Raw genomic sequence first — 24,323 nt, forward strand, 5'->3', positions numbered from 1 at the left:
AATAACTAATAAACAAATGCAAAGACAAGCAGCATCTAGCATTGTCTAGAAAGTAAATGCTTCCGATAAAATATAGAGGACAAGAGAAAAAAGAGATTTCAGAGGGACAACTCATCAGCTATTACCGGTACAGAATAAATTCATGCCTCACGTGTAAAAATGTGAGAACAACCATGTCCTTGATTGTTCTAGTAATTCTTGCCTACTTCCAGCCCTGGCCAGCTCCGCTCTTATTCATTCTCTCAAGTGGTACTAAGTCCGTGCCAGCTGGCCCCTTTTGCCCTCCGCCTTGTTTTGAGGCGCTTGTCTTAGGGAATGTCTATTAAGTTAATGTACCAGTTGCTGTTGCTGTCCTTTGCAAAAGGCAATGAGCCAGCTAGCTTGCTTTCTTTCTTTCCTTCTTTTTTTTTCTAATCCTAACTTTGTATCTTGGCTACGACAAATTTGAAACCATTTTTCAGATAGTGGTGATTGGATAGACATGTAACATCTAGGTCGGGACTTGTAGCTTCCCTGACAACTTTACAGTGTAAACCATCTTCCTAGGGATGCTACAGGGTTGGGGGGGCGCGCGAAAGGAAACGTGTGTTCAGCTTATAAGGTTAACTGGCTGCTGACTACAGTTCTAGAAATCTCTATGAGACCATATAAATCCTCTTAAAAAATAAAACTACAAAAGGTGTTCGGAGGATTTCCAAAGAAAACGAGCCTTTAGGACAAAGCGTAACTCTTGCACTTTCTCCAAATGTTACTAAAATTGTCTTTTTATCAGGACACTCTCAACACCACCCTCCCCGCCCCCCCGCCCGGTACCCCTTTTGGATTTAATCTGCAGAAGCTGGGAAGCCACCAGTGAACTGGGATCTGGTGAGCTTAGTCATTTTCATCATCAAGTGTCTTCCAGATGTTTGGAGGCAAAGTCTCTTGTTTTTTTGGCCAAGTTGTAGTTTGACTCTTTGCTGAGCTTCATCTTTTCCATCAAAACATAACAGTTCATGGTGAAACGACAAGTTTTATGCAAGACCTACCTTTAGTTTTGGTTAATGATTAGTACAGGGACCTGAAGACACTTTCACGTCAGAAAGGTCTTTTGATCACAGAAACTCACTCTGACATTGTTGAGAAAAATCTCAACGACGTCTTGACATAGCATCAAGTCATTAGAAGTCAGGGGATAGAAATAAAATTCAGAATTTGCTACAAGAAACACCTCATCTTTGATGTTTAGTGCTCAAAAACAATCCCCTCTCCCAACACTGCTCTGATCTGAGGGATGAACTTGGATCCCAGATAAATATTTTTTTTAAGCAAGTCAAACTTCTGTTAAATTTGGTCCATTTAGAAGAAAGATTGTGCAATACATCTTCTAATAGCCCAAGATTGTTCAGATCCAAGACCACTGCCTTTTGAAAGAGTCATTCCCAGTGTAATTTATGGAGACAATAGGATTCAAACCCAATACAAAGTAGGTGTTAGGAACATTGGCACCGAAGAAGAGCGCTCATGAGCAGTAAGTATTTGAATATACTTCTCAATAAGTATCACTTATTCATTAAAAAAATTGCTGAGTACCTACTGTCATTCAAGAATTTTTTGAGATACTAGGAAAAGAGCAGGGAAAAAACAACCCCTCTCCCCCAATCTCACAGCATGTTCTAGTGGGTGAGAGAGACTGTAAACAAGTAAAATGTGCAGTTGCTAAAGATAGTTCCTGAGGAGAAAAAAAATGAAGAGAAAAGGAATTTGAAGTGTGTGTGTGGAAGGAGGGAGTGAAATGTTAGATGGTGTCATCCCAGGGAGGTGGATTTGGGAGGAGACCCGGTGATGTGAGGCCTGTGTCTGGGGGGGACCATTCTGGGCAGAGAGCCTGCCAGCCTGAGGGGCCTGAGGTGGGAGCTTCTTGATGGAGCAGGGAGTCGGCCTGTGTGGAGGGCATGGAGCTGAGTGAACGAGGGCAGAAGTGGGAGTTAGCAGAGAGATAATGGCAGCCCAGGCCATAAAGGGTCTTGCAGGTCAAGGTGAGGACTTTGGTTTTTGCTCTGAGATGGGAAGCCGGGGGATCAATGAGATGCTTAGCAGGATCCGTCTTCCACTGAAGAGAGTCGAGAAGGCTGGCACGGAGGGGAGTGATGCCGACACTCTAGTTCTGTTTTCGTGCAAGAATTGGCTATTTTGTTCGTTAGGATATTTTTGGCATGGATTCTGATTTGAAAAAAATACTGTGTGAAGACACCCTTTGTCTTGATTCCCGAGTTTTTCGATACCCTTATGGGTTGTATTGGAGGCAGGGCCCTGCTCAGCTTTGACCTCACTCTGGTCAGCAGAAAGCTCATGGGGCAAAGCGGGGAGACCAGTCAGAAACCATCGCACCTTCTGGGCAAGAGGAAGCAGTGGTGGACCAGGGGTGGTGAAGAGCGGATATCTTGGATCCACTTTCCAGATGCACGGGATGCATGTGGAAATGAGGGAAAAAATAAGGAGTCAAGGATGACATCCAGTGTTCTCGCCTGTGCAGCTAGAAGAATAGACCTATTAGCTCAGATGGGGAAGAGCAGATTTGGGGAGGACCAGGAGCTCTGCTGTCGGCTTTGCTGATTTTGAGATGCCCAGCAGGTAGCCACATGAGCCCAGAGAGGCTGAGCCGACAGTTGGTTCCAGGAGCTGGAATTTCCTGGGAGAGTTCCAGGCAGGAGATACTAGTTGGGAAGCTATCGGCCTAGAGGTGACATTGGCGCTGTGGAATCAGGCGAGATCATCTACGAGTGGAGGATAGAAAGTAGGTCCAAGGACGGATCTCGGGGTCGCTCCAGCTCTTAGAAGCCAGGGAGACAAGGAGGAAGCCATAGAGGAGAATGAACTGGAACAGTCAGAAAGTTCAAGAACAGCCAGGAGCAGGAGGTGGATGGAAAGCCAAGTGAAGAAAGGATTGTTGAAAACAAACGAGTGATGCGAAGTGTACGCTCTGTCTTGTCAAGTAAGATGAAGCCTGAATAGGGATGTAGACCTCTGGATTCAAATCCTCATTCTGCTTCTTACTGTGTGCCTGGAAAGTTCCTTAACCTCGTGGCATCCATGCATTCTCAACTCAGGAAGCAGTAATATTTCTCTCAGGGTTGTTGTATTACATGAATAAATATTTCGAAAGAGCCTTGAGAGAGTTCCTGGCACATAGCGAGATTAGCGTTCGATGCAGATATTGGTGATTTAGAAAAAGGGGGGAAGGGAGAGACGGGACAGTGACTGAGCACCCCAACTTCTCAGGTTCTGCAGTAAGTAGGACATCGCACGGTTTTGTGCAAAGGCACTGTTACCCAGATGAGAACGGCTGCGCGAAGAGAGGGGCAGTGAATGGAAGTCGCTGGAGGAAAGTTACTGCTGGCATCAGCGCCACAGGAAACACCCCGGGGGCCCCCGATCAGTTTGCTCACATGCGAATGGGGCTCACAGGCAGTGCTGCTGGGGAGATGCGGAGCCTAGTTGACATCTTTTAGTAACTTGCTCTTACCGCCAGTAACTCCAGCTGGAGGAGAGAAGAAGGCACAGAGCAGGGGCAGCACAGCAACTTGGGGGAAAGCCTCCCCCCTCACCGTTGGATGATGCTGGACCCTGCACGGGTCCCGTCCCTTCTCCCTCCTCCTTGCATCAGTCTGGAACAGGGTGAGGGAGGGACTCCTAATCCAAAGGTCTGGGGGACTTGCCTGGCTCTACCAACTCTCACTCCTTGGCCATCGGTGGTCCCGGTCCTGCATGTGTTTTTCATAGCAAAGGGATACTTGGTTCAAATGGACACTCCAAAGCCAGCCTGTTGTATGGAGATGGTTCCCTCCTCTGCCTCCAGTCATTCCGGTGGAGACTCAGAGTCTTCATTTCCGTACATATGAAGTGGGAGGATAACAACAATTCCTACTTCACAGGGTTGTTTTAAGGATGAACTATGAATAGGTTTAAAATACTTAAAGTGATTCCTGGCATTTAATAACTGCCTGGGGAGGGTTACCTATTATATTGTTTTAATTCTTTTTTTTTTTAAGATTTTATTTATTTATTTGACAGAGAGAGAGATCACAAGTAGGCAGAGAGGCAGGCAGAGAGAGAGGAGGAAGCAGGCTTCCCGCTGAGCAGAGAGCCTGACGTGGGGCTCGATCCCAGGACCCTGAGATCATGACCTGAGCCAAAGGCAGCAGCTTAATCCACTGAGCCACCCAGGCGCCCCATATACTGTTTTAATTCTTATTATAATTCATCTCTAACTCCAAGGGGTAAAATTTCAAAACCACTTTCTGGGAAGATAAAATCTCACGTGTTTAGCACGATGCATCATCCCTCCAGGCCTAGACATTGTCCCTCCAGGACCAGATTCCCTTCCGGCCATCTCATTCCTTCCCTGCTGCTGGGGGCTCCCATGCTGCCTTGTATTTTTGGCTCTCTGCTTGGAATGTCATTCCTTCCCCTCCCCTTCCCACATCCAACCTTCTCTACACTGGCCCTGTTATCCTTCCAGATTGGACGGAAACGTCTGCTCTGGGAGCCTTCCTTCGATACCCTCTCGGGGTCATGCTAGGAGCCACTGCCTTAATACTCTCAAGTGAGTCTGTACAACCTTGTACCGTTGCGTATGATACTGTAATTATCTGCTGGCACGGCTGTCCTTCTCGCTACTCTGTGAGCTCTCTCAGTGTGGGGACCGTGCTGTGCTGTACTCTTCTTTCTTTGCCCAGAATGCTTAGCCTGGCATTATGCTAAGTGCTCAGTAAATAACTTGGAGAACAAATGAAAGACCTTGGACTGGCATTTTATAAATGACAGTACTTACACTTGATCTGAAGTCAATTGGATCTGCATCTAATCTCCTACTATTTATTCTTCTTCTTGTTCCAGTCACTTCTAGAAAGTTCTGTCCTGGAGTACTGACTCTACCTTTTGTGCAAGATGGATGTCCGTGGTTTCCCTGCGTTTACATATACGTTCTTGTCTTTGGGAGAGAGACAGGAAGAGTAAAATCGAGAGTGCGAAGTGATTGAGAAGGAGTGTTGATATTTGAATTCCCTTTTCTTCTTTTCAGTGCCTTTCTGGTTTTCTATTTGCAACATTGGAGCCTACGGGATCCAGAAGAGAAGGGTCTAGAAGTTATTGAGGGCTCAAGATTTCTGCCTTCCTGAAAGTCACAGGTGGATTGGAATGAACATCTCACCTCAGTCGAGATTTTTCAGTAGAAATTTCCAGAGTTCACTGTTGGGCAAGGTCAGAGTTGCTGTTCCTGACCCTTGACCCTGGTGGCCTCAGGTACCAGTGGGTCCTGGCTCGGAGAAGGTGGCAGGGAGACAAAGATAAGGAGGCAAGAGAGAGAAGCAGGTAGGGAAGCAAATGCCAGCATTTCTGCCTCCATAGCTGTGAGGGGGATAGTAGAAGTTGCCCTTTCTTTATTACCCTAGGCTATAAAGAAGAAAAGCATATGGAAAAGTTGCTCATATAAATCAGCTTGCACGTTGTGGAAGGGAAACTACGAGGGGATTGTAAGTGATATTTTTTTACCTAGATTTGCTGGAAGTTAGGCAGTGTCAGAAGATGAGTGCCCTAGTGGGACAGCAGTTGGTGGCCGTGGCAACAGAGAAACTGGGAAAACAGGTTTGTTTTTTAAAATAGTAAATCGGGCAAGACAGACAAAGGTGAGAAGGGCAGGCCCGCTGAACATGTGCAGAAAGAGAAGCTTGGAAAAGCAAAGGCAGGTGTGATGGTGTGAGGAAGAGGACAAGAGGGACGGAAGACAGAGGGTCAAGTTATTAGCTTTCTTGGTTTAAAAATGCAATGGGGGCACCTGGGTGGCTCAGTCGGTTAAGCGCCTGCCTTCAGCTCAAGTCATGATCCTGGGGTCCAGGGATTGAGTCCCATATTGGGCTCCCTGCTGAGCAGGGAGCCTGCTTCTCCTTCTGCCACAAGTATTAAAGGAATATCTTCAATGTGCCGGGCACTATGCTAGCTGGTTTAGTTGGGAAATAGAGTAATTTTGTTACTGTTAGAGTTTCTGTATGTATTTTATGGACTTTTCTAAAGAGGAGGAATAAGGACACGGAATGGGGGGAAAGACTATTTCTGATTTGGTAAGCAGAGGAGAGACGTTCCTTTGTAACTGGGCAGGAGACGTTGGGGTTGGTGCAAGCAAGGTCAGTGATGGCTTCGTGCCCAATGGGACCTCCCCAGACCCATCCAGGCTTCCCCAGTGTTTGTGCGCTGACGTTGCATGGTAACTCTTACCAGCATGCAAGTTGTATAACTGGTTTTATAAGGAGTTCCAAGCATTTAGTGCGGCCTGGGAATTTTACACAGAAGGAGCTCCAATGGTATCGACATGGTCTGTGAAGGATTAATGACCAAAGTTTATGCATTTGCTTACTGATGCTAAGTAAATACTATCGTGCATTACTTGATAAAGAAGTAGAAACTAGCTCTAATGTTCTCTCTGGAAACGTTTACAATCAGTCTTAAATTTACTTTGGAAGTGAATTCACATGATAGCTCTCACGTTGGCCATGTATCGTGAACCACAGCGAAATTAGAGAATATGCATACATAAAATTCCCAAATGTGGCCTAAAAACACCCCACCAAGTCCCAATATGTGGCACCTTCTTTTAAAAAATCAATATATTGGGCGCCTGGGTGGCTCAGTGGTTTAAGCCTCTGCCTTCAGCTCAGGTCATGATCCCAGGGTCCTGGGATCAAGCCCTGCATCGGGCTCTCTGCTCAGCAGGGAGCCTGCTTCCTCCTCTCTCTCTGCCTGCCTCTCTGCCTACTTGTGATCTCTTTCTGTCAAATAAATAAATAAAATCTTAAAAAAATATCAATATATTGTCAGCCAAAAAATTAAGGTAACCAGAATCCCTTCTGTGTTTTTAAGGCAGTAGTAATCAATCATACCTTAATTTTGGGCCTGGTGAGTTTGTGCCTTGTCAAGGCTTAAAATAAAGAAAAATTAAAGTTGTTCTTAGTAGATATACTAACTTACAATTATGGAAAATATCCCCTGTCTCTAGTAGACTGCACATCTTCAGAGAAAGATAAGCTTACACTGAAATTTCCATCCCACCACCACGACTTTAAGTTCTCTGAGGCTCTACTTCTTATTCTAGGAACAGGAGCGCTGATACCTAACTTGAAGGTTTTTTTGTTTTTACCTTTTTTTTTTTAGCAAAGATAAATCAGATGTTAGATAGGAGAGAACCTAATAAATAAATAAATAATAAATCAGATAATGGAGAGGAGAGAACTTAATAAACTGCCAGGCGTTTGGATGATACTCAGTTAATATTTCCTTCTTGTTCCTTGTCTGCGGCTTTAGTCGACTCATCTTAGCATCATCTGGGTTCTCCAGCAAGGCTCTCCTTTCTAGAAATTGTCCAAGGGACACAGAAATGCTGCTTGGAATGTGTTATGTTGTCTTCTCTCATGTTGCTTTAGTACTTGATCGGGTGGTTTCTTGTGTTTGTTGCCACTTCTCAGTAGGTAAACATACTTAAGGTCTTCTCTGTGTGTGTGTGTGTGAGAGAGAGAGAGAGACAGAGAGAGAGAGCGAGCACGTTAGAGTTTTTTTGTTTGTTTGTTTTTTTAAGATTTTATTTATTTATTTGACACAGAGAGAGAGACAGCAAGAGAGGGAACACAAGCAGGGGAAGCGGGAGAGGGAGAAGCAGGCTTCCCACTGAGCAGGGACCCAGATGCGGGGCTTGAACCCAGGACCCCGGGATCATGACCTGACCCAAAGGCAAATGCTTAATGACTGAGCCACCCAGGATCCTCAGAGCACCTTAGAGTTGTAATGAAAATTAGACACTACCTAAATATCAGTGATTAAGAAATATTTGAATAAGTAGTGGTACAATGCATCTAATAATACTGTTCTAGTATTATTCAGTACAGTTCAGACAGATATTTGTGAATAGATTAGAATAGAGTAGAATAGTTAAAGGGCAGGCTGAAAACAGCAGGCATAGTCTGATTTCATTTGTGTTAACTTTCATATTTCTAAGGGATTATAAAAGGCTGACTAGGTAAACAGATCAGTTTGCCACTCTCCTTTGATTATTTTTAGCTTCTATAATATATAGCTCTTACTCTAATAATTTAAAAAAGTAAGTTAAATCTTCCTAATAAATGAATCGTCAATGAGAACAAATCATCAAAGACTGAGATGTGGCCATGATTCTATTCTGGGGAACCTGTTGATCATTAATTAGAGAAAAATGCTGAAAATTACTCCAAGGGTCTGGCTAAAGAGGCCGGGGACAAAACACAATAGACATAATGAAATCAGAAGGAATCAAAAGTGAATCTGTAAGACAGAAACATCCGCAGACTTGAGAAACGTAAGGGCTGATTGAAAGGTTGATGAATCAGCACCTCTGGGCACCTGGACAAAATAAGACGGAGAAACCCATTTTAAAAACAGGGGATACATAAATACTAGGAAAAGGGGCAGGAAGAAAATAGTCCAAATGGGTACAGAATTTATCTCTCGCCTATAAAGTTATGCATTTATTTTGCTTTGTTCTTTATGTTTTCAATTTTTTTTTACACTATACAAAATATTTTTATTAAAAAAAGTGGGAAAAATGGTTGTAACCACAGATAAGAGACTCTTGACTCTTAATATTTCTATTCATACATTGACAAATATGGATGCAATGATCAGTTACCTAGAAAACTCAAGGGTGAAATCATAATTTGAATCAGCTAAAAACCACACACTTTAGTGAAAGAACTCACTGTCTTCTTCCTAAATAACGCAAGATTCAGATGGTTTTATTGGGCAGTTTTTACAAATCATTTAAGAAACGAATAATTCTTTCATTATATAAAGCTTTTGAAGCATAGAAAATAAAGGAGAACTTATACTAAATCTGTCAATTTATATCTCTGATATAAAGCCAGACAAATAGATCACAAAATAGAAAACTGTGAACCCCAATATCATGTGTAAGTCTAGATGTGAACCACATACAGCAAGGTATTAAAATACTAGTATACAATAAACACATTGCATTTATCACCAAAATACTAATATTGTGCAACGTTAGCAATTCTATTAATTCATTTCAGTGACAAGGAAGAAAAAACATCATCCCATTAAGTTAAAACTGGCACTTAATAAAATTCAACACCCACTACTGGTTTAGGGAAAAAAAAAACTGCTAAGTTGGTAATAGAATAAAACATCTTTAATTTGATGAAGAGCATCAGAAACACACAGAAAACATACTTAGTACTGAAACACTGAGATCATTCATTCTTTTTTTTTTTAAGATTTTATTCACTTATTTGACAGATAGAGATCACAAAGTAAGCAGAGAGGCAGGCAGAGAGAGAGGAAGGGAAGCAGGCTCCCCCACTGAGCAGAGAGCCCAGCCCGATGCGGGGCTCGATCCTAGGAGCCTGGAATCATGACCTGAGCCAAAGGCAGAGGCCTAACCCACTGAGCCACCCAGGCGCCTGAGATCATTCTCATTAAAGACAAGTAAATCAACTGTGCAGAACAATTAGGAGGCCAATGCCTTATCCATTAGGCTACGGGGGCTTCTTGTGCAGAAACAATTAGAATAAAGGAATACACAAGAACAGTCAAACAAGTTCATCATTGAAGCAGAAATAGCAGATGAAATAAGAAGATCTGAACAATAGAAACAAAACTCATAAGAATAGATGTAAGGCGAAGTATCCAAATTCTTTACGAAGAAAACGATAAAATTATATTGAAGGATCTAAGGCCTGGATACATGTAAGTGTCATTATTAAAAGGATCTGTTCTTCCTGTATGATTAATCTAATGCAAACCAATTTAAACATCAATAAATTTTTTTTTTTAATTTGACAAAATGAGTCTAAAGTTCACCTGGCAGGAAAAACATTCAGGAAATGCCACAACGTGTACTGAACTATCGTATTCCTCCGCCTAATTCAAAGTTAAAATTAAAACAGGCATAGGAATAGACAAATAGATTAATGGAAAGAAACAAAGACACCTAGACCTATAGTTTTGTTTATGTTGGAATTTGCCAGTAGGTGTTATTTCAAAGGGGAGATCATAAACACGTCGAGAAAAAAGTGGACCCACCCTGTCAGAGCATATACTGAAATTCTAAGTGGATTAATGGAAAAGCCCTTAAAAACACAGTGAAACTACTGGAAGGAAAGATGGGAGAACATTTTTATAATCTTGTGGTGCAGAAGAGCTTCCCAACCAGGTATAGGAACCACCACAAATGAAAAGACTAATAGATTTGTGGTGCCTGGGGGGCGCAGTCAGTGGAACATCCCACTCTTGGTTTCAGCTCAGGTCATGGCCTCAGGGTCAGCCCCCCCCCCCCCCCCCCCCCCCGCGACTCCATGCTCAGCAGGGAGTCCGCTTGGGATTTTCCCTCTCTCCCTCTCCCACTCCCCCCTCCCCATCACATGCATTCTCTTTCAGATAAATAAAGCTTTAAAAAAATTATAAACTTCTGTCCAATAAATTTGAAAGGAAACCACCGAAAGGAAGAAAATGACTGCTGTTTTTATGTAATAGACTAAGAATCAGTATCTGTAATATACACGGAATACTTTTAGATCAATAAAAAAATTGCCCGAATGATGATTTGCCCACATCAGTGGACAAATTAGCAAAGTGCAAAGGCAGTCAATTCACAGAAAAAAAGGAAGCAAAAAGAGTTTGTAAACTTATTTAAATGTAGTCATCGGATCAGAAAAGGTAAGTTAAAACAAAAAACCAAGATACCTTGGCTTTGCCTATTACATAGCAAAATTTGAAAAGATTTCAAATAATGAACAGAGCTAAACTTTCCTGAACACTTATATGCTATATTCCAGAAACTTTAAACCTAATTCATTTAATCCTCTAAAAACTCAGTGCGGTTCTTGTGGTATTCCTATGATGCAGGTAATAAATCACGTTAGGGAGGTTGGTTAATATGTCCGTCCAAGGTCACCCAGGTAACTGGAGGGAGACCCATAATTAGAATCCAGGTACTCTGGGGTCAGAGTCTGTGCTCCTCATTACTATATTCGGAAATAGGTGAATGGCACAGATGAAGTAGGGAGATTATAGTATCTATCCGGCTTTTCCTGAAGAGTTTCTATGGAGAACCCCATGACAGGAGGAAACTGGTGAGGTGGATACTGTGAGTTTGTGTCTTCTTCCATAGGGCCACATGGTTTTGGTCATCTAAAGCACTACGGTAACTTAGCCTCTTTGCTAGAAAGAAGATGAGCTATGACCATCTGAGTAGTGCTATGGGTAGACCGTGTGATGGTTCACTGGGACACATTCAGGGTCTGACCCCCTTTGGACATGGTCCAAAGTGGATACCTGGTCATCGCCAGCTCTCTACTATGCACTTGGTCATACCCCCCTGAAACCTCAGCCTTCGTGCTCCCTGGCAGAAGGGGGAGCATCATTCAGAGATGACCAGGTGACGCGTCACTTGGTAGGATGTGACTTGGAGTCCATGTGAATTTGCATTCTTACATTTGAAGTGTTGGCTCCTTCTTCCCCTTCCCCTTTAGCTCTTCTGAATTGTAGACAGCCAGCGAGGAGGGAGCCAGCTATGGGCCAGACGTCTGATGTGGGGCACTGATGGCTAACAGACATAGCTACTTCCAGTAAAACGTAACAGTTTTGGGGGTGGGTCTCCTCCCTGTCCCTCTGCCTCCACCTTCAAATGTCCATATAGTTCCTCTTTTCCTTTTCCCATCTCTTACTCTCTTTAATCCTTGACTTTGTTCTCTCTCCTCCTTTGGCGACAGCCCTGACTAACGAAGTGGCTGATTCCACCTGGAAGGTATTACCTGCTTTTAAGACAAAGGTGGTAAGAGCTATAGAGAAGCAATGCCGATGGGTTTAAGTTTGACAAGGAACAGTTATTTTGGCAAAGATGCTTTGGGCCAGCTGATACTTTGATGACTGTTTGTTGATGCTTAAATCTATATGCCATCTTATTGGGAGTCATTTGAAGTCCTAGATAGAGTAACTTAAAATAGCAAAACCTGAGACACTAGGGAAATTGCGCTGCTGCAAAAATACCTATGGAGAAAATAAAACTATACCAGACAAAATTCCACTGGGAAACTACTGACTTCACATTATCAGAGAAAAGGAATGCGCAGAGGTATAAGAGACAAATGACTGTATTGTAGTTTTTGTGTGTGTCCTTGTCTGTGCAGATATGTATATAGATACGCATCTACACACACACACACACACACACGCATGCACCTGGACTGAATCTCAGCATTATAAACTGGAAGGAGTAAGAAGATGTGTCCTTCAAATTTTTTTCTTTTCATTAGTATTATTTTTTGAAGTACGAATTCAAAACCGGGAATCAGATACAGTCTCCTTTGAAAAGAAAATGGTCCCCAGACTCTCGGGAGAGTTAAGCCTGTCTACTTGGTGCCCAGATCATCATTCTTGCAAAACAGTCCTGACACCTAGACCACCATTTTGTTTTGTTTGACAGAAAAGTTAATTTCAAATAGAACCATGTATTTTCACTTAAAAAGTGTATTTAGAACTGCACAATTTGTGGTCCAATGGGAACCCCTCCTGCTTTTTAGCATATTTTGAAGTAGATAGAATAGAGAAGGAACATTTGATCCACTTCAAAAGACATTTCACACTTACTTGCTTAAAATGCCCTTTAAATATCAACAAGAAGGCATTAAATCTCTGGGATTTAGCTTGAAACTGTAAATTGCATAAGGAAATGCAGGAGAGAGAGCATTAACCTACACATGCTTTGTCAAAATAGAACTTTCAGATTTCATTACAAGTAGTTCTGGATTTTAGCAAGTCACATGCACTCTGTTAAATCTCCCCCTCCTCAATTTTTTAAGAGATTTCATTTATTTATTAGAGAGAGAGAGCATGCATGAGCATGAGTGGGAGTGTGTGAGTGGGAGGGGCAGAGGGACAAGCAGACACCCCGCTGATCGGACAGCCTGATATAGGGCTCGAACCCCAGGACCCAGGGATTGTGACCATATCTGAAGGCAGATGCCTGACTGATGGAGCCACCCAGGTGCCCCTTATCATAATCTAAAAAACAACTTCACTGTAATCTTCTCAGAGGATGTGTCCAGTTTGCATGCTTTCCTTAATCGTGACTTGCCATCACTTGCTAAACAGGGCCCTATCCTTAAAATATTGTGCCACTACTCAGCATACTCCAAACTGTCACTAAAAAGAAATCATCTAAGAATAGCTTTAGTCAACAGGGCTGACAGCAGATCGGACAATGGGAGCTATGGAGAAAGAACAGACTCCCTGTTGGCTTTATATTATAATCATCTGCACTGGGGCAGAATCCTCCTCACCACGGAGGGAGCCAGATTCTCCTGCTCTGGGAGGGGGGCCTGGAAATGGTTACCTTGTAAGCCTTCAAAGTCACCGTAATTGGCAGCTGAACTGGGAACTGCTGAATGAAGCTCGAGTCTATGCATGTTAAATGTCAAAACAAAGCAATGGACAGTAATTGAATTTATCCCACCTGCCAAAGAGATGGAATAGATATCATGTAAAGAATATTGTATTAAAGAAAAAGCCTATAAAAGAAAGGTAGACACTAGATGATAGGAGAAATGGGTGGATGATTCCGTATTTTCTCTAGTAATTGTTTACGTTTTCGTCATTCCTAATGAATACGTGTTTTCCTTAATGATAGTGTTTAGAAATTCAAAAAAAAAAACACCCTCATTCTTACTAGATTCTGGCTCAAGTGATCTGTTTGCAGCTCTGTTTCCATGAGGACCGACCAATAAGTTGTTGATATTCCCGCTGTGACTTGCTGTGCCTAGTTTCCATGCTGCTTTCCACAGTCTCCCTGAATGAGACAAACTCAAGCTGCTCCCTCTGGGGGATGCAGAGTTATAGGGGTATATATATATTTCTGAACTCCCAAGCTTGCGTGTGAGGACATGAATGCGTATAGACACGTGGGTGTCTATACTGGCCTGGTGGCCAGTGTTGGTAGCATGATATCACACAGGAGACCTCTCTATACACCCCTTCCCTTTGTAACTTGTTCTGATCCTGTGAACTCCTTCTCAAATCCTTCAGCCTCGAGTCAGCTTGAACAGGACTATCAGAAACTCTGAAAGACACTCACATGCGATCTTTTGTTGGTAACACTGAAGATTGAGAGATGAACACTTTTTTTTTTTTTCAAATCCAAAAATGATTTGGGAAAACTTGAACAGCAGGTGGAAGCGGCATGTGTTGGAGGGTGGAGTGGGTGTTGGGGAAGAAACGCAGAGCTTTACAACCAGACAACACATGAACTCTACTCCATTAAGGTTCTACTATGATGGCTAATTTTATGTCTCAACTGGAGTAAGTAAGCCATGGGGTGCCTGGATGTTTGGCTAAATATTGTTCTGGGTGTGTCTGTAAACGTCTTTCTGGATGAGATTAACTTTAAATATAGACTGATCCAATCAATTGAAGACAAGAATAGAACAAAACCAAGTTGAGTGAGAGAGAACTCTGCCCTCCTGGGGACGTCCATCTTTTCTGGACTCACTGGGACTGAAACACTGGTTCTTGTGTCTCGTGCCTGCTGGCTTTCAGGCTGGAAATACACGTCATCTGACCTGGGTCTCCGCCTTGCCAACTTCAGGGTTTGAGGCTTATCAGCCTCCTTAATCATGTGAGCCAACCACTTACAATAAATCCCTTTAGATAAACAGATAGATATAGACAGACAGATATATCTTAGAGGTGCTAGTCGCCAGTACTGGTATCTTACAGGTGCTAGAACAATGACAACAACAAAACCATTTTTGTATAGGCACTGATTGGAATACCAGTTCTGTTTCTCTGGAGAACCCTGGCTAATACCTATACAAAAATGTCTTCAGTGTGGTCTTGTTCCCAGTAACTGTAAGATGAGGCTACAGTTGGTGGTTGTGTTCTCTTCACTTGGTAATGATACCCCACTCTCTTGAGGATCTCTGGGGAAGAGGATTGGCAGAGGTTAGAAATTCTAGAATGGCGTATCCTAAGAAGAGTAGAAAGTCTTTGCATATATGTTTAATTTCTAAGTTGACTTACAAATTGGGAAAGTGGTAATCCCAGCGTGCCACGTAGATGTGTCTCAGCTTAAAAGCAGATGTTTATTCCATAGGTCTGGGAGCAATTATTTGTGTGGCAGATTACAGGGGCCTGATGAGCTGTGAGTGCTGTATTTCATTCATTCTTGGATTCGTGTTATTATGTCTCTTTTTTTTCTAGTTGAGATTGTCCTTTTGAGCTTAATTGCTGCATCTGGTTTCCTGAGACCAATTTGGAAAAATTAGGCCGAACGCTCAATTCTCACTAAGACGGCCAACCACTGATTAATAAAGTATTTTTGATCCTTGAGTGGAGCTTACAAAAATCCAAATCTCTGGAGCTCTATAGTGCAGTAGCCCTGAGGGAATGTGACACGCGCAGCTTTATGTTTCCTTTCTAGACCCAGAATGCCTGGGCTCAAATCCTTGAAACCAGATTACAGAAGTTCTGATTGTATGCTAGTGTTCACACCTCGGCATTAAACTGTCCTTTTAAGTTCTTTCTCATTATGTCTAGTCAGCCCCGGAGTTCTGATAGTTGCCCTTCTTTTGAATTCCCACGGCCATTAATTACCATGTGTGCATCTGTCATTTCATACCTGGGTTGTTGTCTTAACTTGACCTCTGACCTTTTTTCTAACTCTACCATCCTCTGTGTTAACACTCGTTAACTTTCTTGACCATTTTATTACGTTACTTTCCTATTCGAAGACTTCTCATGGCCCCATATTCTACCACGCTGGTAACCCATGTCATCACCCATCAAAAGTACCCAACTTTGTATTAATTCCCAGGGGATGACTTTCCTCTCCTCAGACTGGTCCAGAAGCCTAGGAGGGAGGAAAAGAAGGGAGATGGGGGCTCTAGGGGACAGAGACAGAAGCGAAAACAGCGTGGACAATGGAGGAGTTGAGTATGGTTGGGATGCTGAACGTGAGTGGAGCAGTGGGGATCGGGAGTGGGAGTGACAACAGGTGAGACTGGGGAGGCAGGCGAGAATGGTGTCCACCCCTCCAGGACAGAGGGCTCTTGCTTTATTACGAAGTCAGCACAGAACAACTCTAACAGGCCCTTGTGTACTTTAGGAAGGAAACCCCATGAGTGTTGCTGAGAATGTGTTAGAGGCAGAAGGGTTAGTTTAGGGACAGGTGGGGAAACGAAAAGAGGGAGGACCATCCCCTCGCCAAGGATGGACACTCATCTTTTTATCTCCAGCCCTTCCACTGAGCCTGGAACTTAGTAGACACAGTTAATACATATTTGCTGGACTGAATGGGAATTTCATATAGCCTCTCAGACTACTCCACACTTGGTTCCCTCCTAATTTTCTAGTTTCACCACATAATAATAAAGCACACCATATTTTCCCCTTTGTTCATTCTTTGATTCCCAAGTGGGGATCGTGGCCCAGTAGACACACCATGGGATCATGGATTTAGACTGACTCTGGTTCTAATGTGGGGGCTTTACCCTTAAGAACTTTGTAAACTTGGCTCAAGTTGTTTTCACCAGATCCCAGCTTCTTCTTTTCAACATTGGGGATCAGGATACCTGTCTCATGGTGTTGCCATAGTGATGCAAAAGGATAGGACAAGTACACAGCCCAGAGTGGGGTACCGGGCACTCAGTGCTGTTTTTCTTGGCCTCTTCTACCTCCTGTGCTGCTCTCCCCACTTAGGTGGCTCTGTTATTCAGCAAACAGTGGCGTGAATCTGTTCTGTGCAGAGCAAGGTGGTGGGTCTGCACTCCGAAAAATAAGATAACTTTCTTGCCTTTCAGGAACCCTCAAAGTAGCACCGAAAATAGTATTCCTTTTCCAGCAAAGTAAGAGACTTTGGAGAAGGGAGACAATAAATACCCTAAGACTGAGATAGGAAACCTGGGGAACCCTTCCTGGCCCCTTGAAGTTAGGGACAAAAGTGCAATACATCTTTGTATCCAACACAGCATCTAGAATAATGCGGAATATAAGCACAGAGTCCATCAGTCAGTCCCGGCGGACAGATTAATGCAGTAATCCCAAGGGATCGTCTTCCTTCCCTTCCATCCAGCAGCTAATCCGTTGAAGAAGACGCTAATCCCTAGCCCCTTCCTCCTCCGTCCTGATGTTCCACTTAGCCCCTGCCCCCATAATTTTCTCTTCGGGGGTCTTCCACTGCGCCCTGCAGGGCACCGATTTGGGGACAGGTTATATTATCTCATACCTGCGTTTTTGTCATGCGGATAACCCTGTTCTTTGTAAGTGGCTTTGATTCCTGACGGTCTGTAGTGACCATGAAAACAACACAGGCCAAGAGGCTTGCCCTTTCTATTCTGCTACCTTGCTAATGACCCAGGTTCCTTCCAATTATTTTATCCCAACTTAATTAGGAGCTCTTGCCCGTGATGGAGAACATCTTTGCCTTGGAAAAGCAGGGCCATTGTACTAATATTATTGGATGATTCCAGTTCTGGCCAGGACACCTGTCTTAACTCTCTGTTCTGTAGTGAGGGACAGACAGGGAGGAATCTGGTAAGTGTGATGCTCAAATGTCTTTAATAATCATTTGAAATTAATAAGTAAATTCTTCCTCAAAGATCAGACAAATAGCTATCACTCAGATAACTTACATTTTCCTCGTGTTCCCCATGACACCTCTATCCTTGGCCATTTCTCCTCTCCGTCTTCTCTCCCCTACCGTCACAATTGGCTTGTCCTAAACGCCCTTGTCGGCAGGCTTGGCCAAGCTAGTTAATTTGCTAAGCGGTTTTAGGCTAACGTGTTCCTGAATGTTAATACCTCACAGTGTCCCTATCACTCATGCCCTGTCTCCCAACTAGTGTGTATTTTAACGAGGAACTTCTGGAAGCATGCTCTTGTTATCCTAAATGAATAATTCCATTGAGGCTGTAGAGCTGCTATTTGGGAACTTCTGGGTCTCCATTTAAAGCTCCAAATTAGGGCAGTTTAAATCTGGGGCTCCCTGAGCATTTACAGACCTAGCAGCCCAGTTCTTCTTTCCCCGGGGAGAAGGGCGTGGCCTCCGGGTGGGAGGTGCTGTGTTCAGACCCTTGCAGAATCTGGGCATCAGGAAGCCACGTCATTCAGGGCAATTACTGAGGGCTGGGGGTCTACACTTGGGTTCTTACCCTAACAACCACCAAAATGTCTTTTGTCCTTGGGGAAACTCAGTTCTTCTCTGTCCAATAGAGGACCTCAAAATCTAGCTCCAGTTCCAAGATCCACTGCTTCTCCATGCCCTGGTCACACTCTGTCTGCACATGGTGTATGCCAGACTGTTGGGGTTCACTCCTGTCTTTACCACTTTCTAGCCCTGTGACCTGGGGCAAGTTTCTCTGTGGTCCTGAGGCTTGATCTCTTTATTGGAAAAACAGCATAGTCACGGTGCCCATTCCACAGAATCTCACAGGGTTGAACAAGTCCATCTCTGTGCTCGGCATGTGGCAGGAGCTATGTCAGCCCAGAAGAGCTATTACTCGTGTCATTGTCATGATCATCTTCATAGGGCACCGACTCTAACTAGCCAGCAGTCGATGCCTGCCTTGTGAGGCTCTCTGGGAACCTTCAGGCAAGAGGGTTCCTGACCTGGTCATGTCCATGTGCCAACACAGACTCACGCTGCATGGTGTCAGCATCTCTGACTGCCGGGGAAAGTAACCAGAGGGATTAGGGCTTAAATCTAAGAAGCCAGTTTAAGCAGAAGCCCCCAACTGGAAAGAGGAGCCCTAAATCCAGTCCTAACAGAAAAGCTAGATGGAAGAATAAGAAAGATCACTTGCGAGGAAGAAGGAAGAGTTGCCTTGATACAGAAACCCTGCAAACACCCAGCCGATGTTCCAGGAGGGAGCCGGGCATCCCTCCCTTCACTTCTTTCATGTGCCACGCTCGAAATCTTTGTAGGATCCTTTCCTTCAGGGATTCCTATGGGACTAGTTTTCCTCTCACCTTCCGCGGGGATCCTCACCCTCTCTTCCCAGTTTCATCTAACCTCTTAGTTACTCAGCACCGGGGCAGTCACGTCCCGCACGGTAGGTGAAGCTCCGGACGTAATCTGCCTCCGCTGCGAGAGCCCCGCTAGGCTTCTGGACTCTGTGAGCGTCTTGCATTTAACCGGCTTCGCATAGCTGGAATGAGATGTGATGGCTGAGCTACCTTGAAGAAAGTAGGCGTGCTGCACTGACCATGAAGAAATCTGGCTTTAAAAAAGCCTCGGGGTCCCTCAGTGACACAGGTAGTGAAACATCTGACTTCTGATTTCGGCTCAGGTGGTGAGATGGAGCCCTGGGTTGGGCCCTGCACTCAGGGGGCGAGTCTGTTTCAGATTCTCCCTCTCTCTTTGCCTCTCTTGCTCATGCTCTCTCTCTCTCTCACTCAGATAAAAAAATAAATCTTTTAAAGAAAAGTCTAAATGCTTCTGTCTAAAATGCCTTGTAAACTAGAATATTCTATAGAAATAAGGTAGTAACAGCGGTGGATTCTGCTATGTTAAGTGTCGTGTTTTCTGAATCGGTTGGGCATCCCAAAACAAGGCTCAGTTTTAACTACTGGAAGAAGAGGAGACATTACTACATCACCAAAGGCGAGATTTTACAGAATCACAAGCCAGTTTGCTTTCTTGGTCGTTCTGTCTGGCCAATTGTCATGTGCTAATTCCGTAGCCATATTGTTCCTGCGGGCAGAACACTGTGCACGCTCTTGCAGACTGGAGGGGATTATCTTAGTCCATACTATGGCCTTCCTACTCCTTTTACCAGGGATGGAGCCCTGTGGAAATAAACCTGGTAAATATTTTCCATAGGATCGCTAATACCCTATAAAATTCCACAGACATAGCTGTATAAGGAAAAGGAAAAAGCTGAGTTTACGTATCTTTAAAAAATTAAATTAGTGGGGAGCCTGTGTGGCTTGGTGGCTCAGTAAGTGTGTGACTTTGGCTCAGGTCATGAACCTGGGGTCCTGGACTGAACCCTGCATGGAGGAGGGGGGTTCCCTGTTCAGCAAGGAGCCTGTTTCTCCCTCTCCTACTCCCCTGACGTGTGTTCTCTCTCTCTCTCTCTCAAATAAATAAATAAAGCTTTTAAAAAAATCAAATTAGGGAGCTCAAGTTACCAGCATATTTTAGTCAAAGCAGCCATTATTATCAAAGGCAATATTTAGATTTTTGATTGGATGAATCAAAAATATTCAACACAACCTTAATTTATCCAATTAAAGCTTCTATGTAGCTTTTAAGACTGAGATTCTGATTAGATTAAGTTGGATGGACTCAAATGATAGATGAGCTTTCTCTCCTGATCCAATCAGCAGGAAACACTCGCTAACAACCACCTGCATCTTACAGGATCTGCAAGGAGCAGATGGGATTCAGATTTCTAATAGGTAATGTCACTGCAGTGGTGTCTCCCCTTTTCCAGATGCTTTCCCCCCGGGGCGGGGCGGAGTGGGGGGGGCATTGGGCTGTTAGAACTACACTTCAGAGGAGCCTGGTTACTGTTTCATGAGTAAGATCAAATGGTGTTTATCCTCCAGCGATCAATACTGTCTTGTTTGAACTGATTGAGTCATTTAGAGACACATAAGGTAATGGCAACGATTGTGCAACAGTACCCAGCGTCCTCCCCAGCCTGCCGAGGGATGACCGTATTTTAAAAGACAGTTATTGAAACAGACTTGTAACATCAACTGGCTGTGTGATGAAATGAACACAGGCCACCACGGGCTGCCTGGTGGGTTTCGGGGAAAAGGGCATTGGGCTACTTTAGCTGAGAGTTTCCTTGAGCAACATTCTCGAAAATAAAAGCATGCTGTGTTGTGTTTTTGTTGCTGCTGTCTTTTCAGAATAAGAGAAAATAAGAGGTTCTGTCTTTTTGTCTAGAACACAGTTACTCTTGGTGGCTAATCAGAAGTTTTATTATTTGTGTATAGTTTTTGATTGACTATATCGGTAGAGGTTTTTATTATTATTATTCTGTCAGTAGAGTTTTGACAAAGAGCAGCTATTGGGTAAGTTTGGAAAGCTCCTGGACATTTTTCTGGAGATCGTTACAAACAGAGAAATGGGAAGGGGAAGAGAGTTTTGCTGAATTCCTACCGAATGCCAGGGACCCACTTCAACTGTTTTGCTGTGTCATCTCATTTAATCTTCACCGAATTCTGCAAGGTGGCTTCTACCCCCACGGCAAACTCAAGGAATCTGAGATTCAGAGACGTTAAGTAGTGTGCCTGAGGCCACAGAGCTGCGGGCTTGGGAACCTGCCTTCCAGCCACCCTCTGTCGTGAGAGGAGTCCACTGTTCTTTCTAGAATGAATGTGGAAAGTGTCTAAAAGAGACATGGTCCTGTTTGATGGAAGACAGCTAGACTTTCAGGTCGCTCAGATGGTTTCACTGGTAATTTCAGTGGGTTCTGGTTTTATGAACACTGGGTGTGAGCTCTCGAAAGGATTTATTCTTTCTTAATGTGCGTTCTGAGGAATCCCTTTCTGAGACATGTTAATAGAAGTCCCTGAAAGCCATTCTGTTGTAAATGAAGCAAGGAAACGCTGCCGGATGCTCACAAGAAATGCATCCACATACACACCGTAACTCCCCAGTGCCTGTGGAGACAGTTAGGATGGTGACACGCTTGGGCGCCGGGGTCATCCACCTGGCTGGGGAATCTGGCTCTTTGTTCTCCACCTGGGTGATGCTGGGTCTGCGAGATAACTAATCCCTGCTCAATTTTCTCATTAGTAAAATATTATAATAGTATCTACCTTATAGGACTGTTTTAAGAATAATATAGCCGAATGCCTGGAAGGTGCTAAGAACTACGCTTGCCCATATAAGGCTCAACCAACATCTGTCATTGTTACTTTCACTCCAAACGTCCACGTGATAACAAGACCTGCTTTAAGGTACCTGACTGCCTTTCCTCCACTTGACAACGGGGTCACTTTTTTTGAGCCACACTGATGAACATCCACTGACTAGGAAATGTCACGTTTGAAACAGCGCAAAACGACTTGGGATTAGCTCAGTTAAAAATAATAACTAAATATTCAGCGTATTCCTATCCATCATGTCAGTTTGTATTTGACCACCACTTTTTTTTTTCTTTTCCTCTCTTTTTCTAACTTTCCTTCCCCTTCCCTTATACCTGATAAATAATAAATTGGAATAGCAAAATGTGAGAATTATCTCAAATGAGCAATATCAATAAAATTCCAGAAAATATGGCCCTAAAATGTGAATCCATAAGTCGTCTGTCCATTATTCTGTATTTAGCAGGGGAAGGTCTTTGCCCTGCAACAGGTCCGTGTTTGTTCTAGAACTCACTGTTCTCCCCAGACCTCTGTTCCTACCGCGTATGCCACAGCACATAATCATGAAGGATGTTTCAGACCAGACCAACACACCTTTGAAGCTTCTAAATTCTAACGAAAGTTGAGCTTGTCATTGTGTATTTTGCAAAACACTAATCTTGCACAGGGCACAAATAATTCCGTGTTCCTCCCCTTCTGGAAAATAAGCAAGACATAGCTCAACAGTCCTCCTGTAAACACACTTGTTTAACTTGGAGCCCGTTCTCCTTGGAATTCATTTTCGTAATTGTGGAACAAAAGTATTGCAATCAGAGTTTAAGATTTCTGGCAGGAATGGATATTCCTGTTACGGGCTCTGACACCTTAAGGTACAATCGTAGCCTATTTTGGTTGCAAATCGTCTTTCTAGAGTGAGCAAAATGATCACGGGAAAATAACCACTGCAGTACCGTCGCCCCAACCAGCCCTAGAAAAAGCTCTAATAATTAGCTATGCCCAAGGCTGAGATTTTAACACATTGAAAGCCAGTCATTTTCCATGTCTGTTTTTTTCTTTCAATTCTTTCTTTCTTTCTTTCTTTCCTTCCTTCTTTCTTTCTTTCTTTTTCCTCTCTCCCTCCCTCCCTCCCTTCCTTTCTTTTTTTCTTTTGCTAGAATGAAAAAGGGAACAGCTTAAGGCATTCCTTTGGTGAGTAGGATTCTGGATAGCAAGAGATAGCAAGAATCCACCAAGATGATTTTGGGTGGGTTTCTTTTCTTTGGAGTTTTGTGTTTGAGATTTTGGTGGTTGCAAAGGGCAAAGGAGAGGGAAGAAGAAAATTGAAAATACAAAAGCTAAGGTATGATAGGAGCTAAGGTATGATAGGAATTAACGACCTACACAGAGAAATCAGAATCTACCACTGATGTTAATGCTCTTCTTGTAATTACATTTTGTATATTTTCGGGGGTCCTAGGACCACAACCCATAGTCAACCGCAATGCTCCCAGCTAAATAAACTTCTCAGAAACGTTAGCCGAACTCTTGAACCCAAGGTGGTAAATCTACTTTTTAGCTCAGAAATGTATTAAATCAAGGACCAGAAGATGGCAGCCATTTCATTCTGAGATTTTGTGACCCTTGAAGTACATTCTCTTGTTTTCAGGTTGCTCCGTTAGTATAAACCCAGCCAGAAAGCTCCCTGCATTAGGCTATAGGATAGAAGCTCTTCTCGCTGCGTTCCCACTGAGCCACAATGCACAGTTTCACAGAGTTGAAGCAAGAAAAAGCCAAACACATGGACCGTACCTGAGTGATTGCAGAGGTCCCCACCCGGAAAAGGTTTCCTTGATTGTGGCGAGTTCAACGTGTCACTCTGGTTATGCTCTAATCAACATATCAAACTCCAAAGGTTCAGTGGCTTTAGGTTTGGTTTACAATTCCTGGGAGTTAAACTTTAACTTGCTCTGTCCCTTGCATCCATAGAGCCCTTTGACCAGATAACTGGGTCACGGCGGCCTGCAGAATCTACAAAAGGGCCAGGCTCCTTAGTGGACGACATTAAAATATATTTTGTGTTAAAAACCGTTGATGTGAATATTGCCTTTGAAGCTGTTGTTGTGAGTTACATGTTTTAAAAAGTGGAACTCACTGTAGTTTGGGTAGCTCGGCTTTTATGTACATTAGCTCCCCCGTTCTCTGTTCTATGGAAGGGATATTAAGTCTAAGGGTAAATCTGGGAGAGTCTGTCTTTCTTCCTTTTGTTCATGCTGTTTTAGATCACTGTATTACATGGAGTAAAGTGTGGAGTTTCAGGTCAAGTATGCAGATAAACCCTGGCTTACAAAAACCGAAATACACAAAGCATTTACAAAACCAAGTAAATAGGGTCTGATCCAGCTGGGGAAACGGGCTTCTTTTTTATGCAAGCTGCTCATCTGGGTTTT

The 24,323-nt window shown here is 43.4% G+C and overlaps 1 protein-coding gene across 3 annotated transcripts in view; it reads right to left on the bottom strand.

Moving 5' to 3' along the window:
* A1CF (APOBEC1 complementation factor) overlaps positions 1-23,775 on the bottom strand; it is a 76,517-nt gene extending 52,742 nt beyond the window's left edge. For 2 of the 3 annotated variants that reach the window (XM_046026726.1, XM_046026724.1), the window contains exon 1: positions 23,686-23,775. The gene's annotated coding sequence lies outside the window, so the exon portion shown is untranslated. Of the gene's footprint in view, positions 1-13,414; positions 13,531-23,685 lie in introns of those variants that run through there. The other variant, XM_046026725.1, reaches the window with a different exon arrangement.
* Positions 23,776-24,323: the final 548 nt, after the last annotated feature.

This window comes from Meles meles, chromosome 13, assembly GCF_922984935.1.
Source record: "Meles meles chromosome 13, mMelMel3.1 paternal haplotype, whole genome shotgun sequence".
Lineage (NCBI taxonomy): Eukaryota > Metazoa > Chordata > Mammalia > Carnivora > Mustelidae > Meles > Meles meles.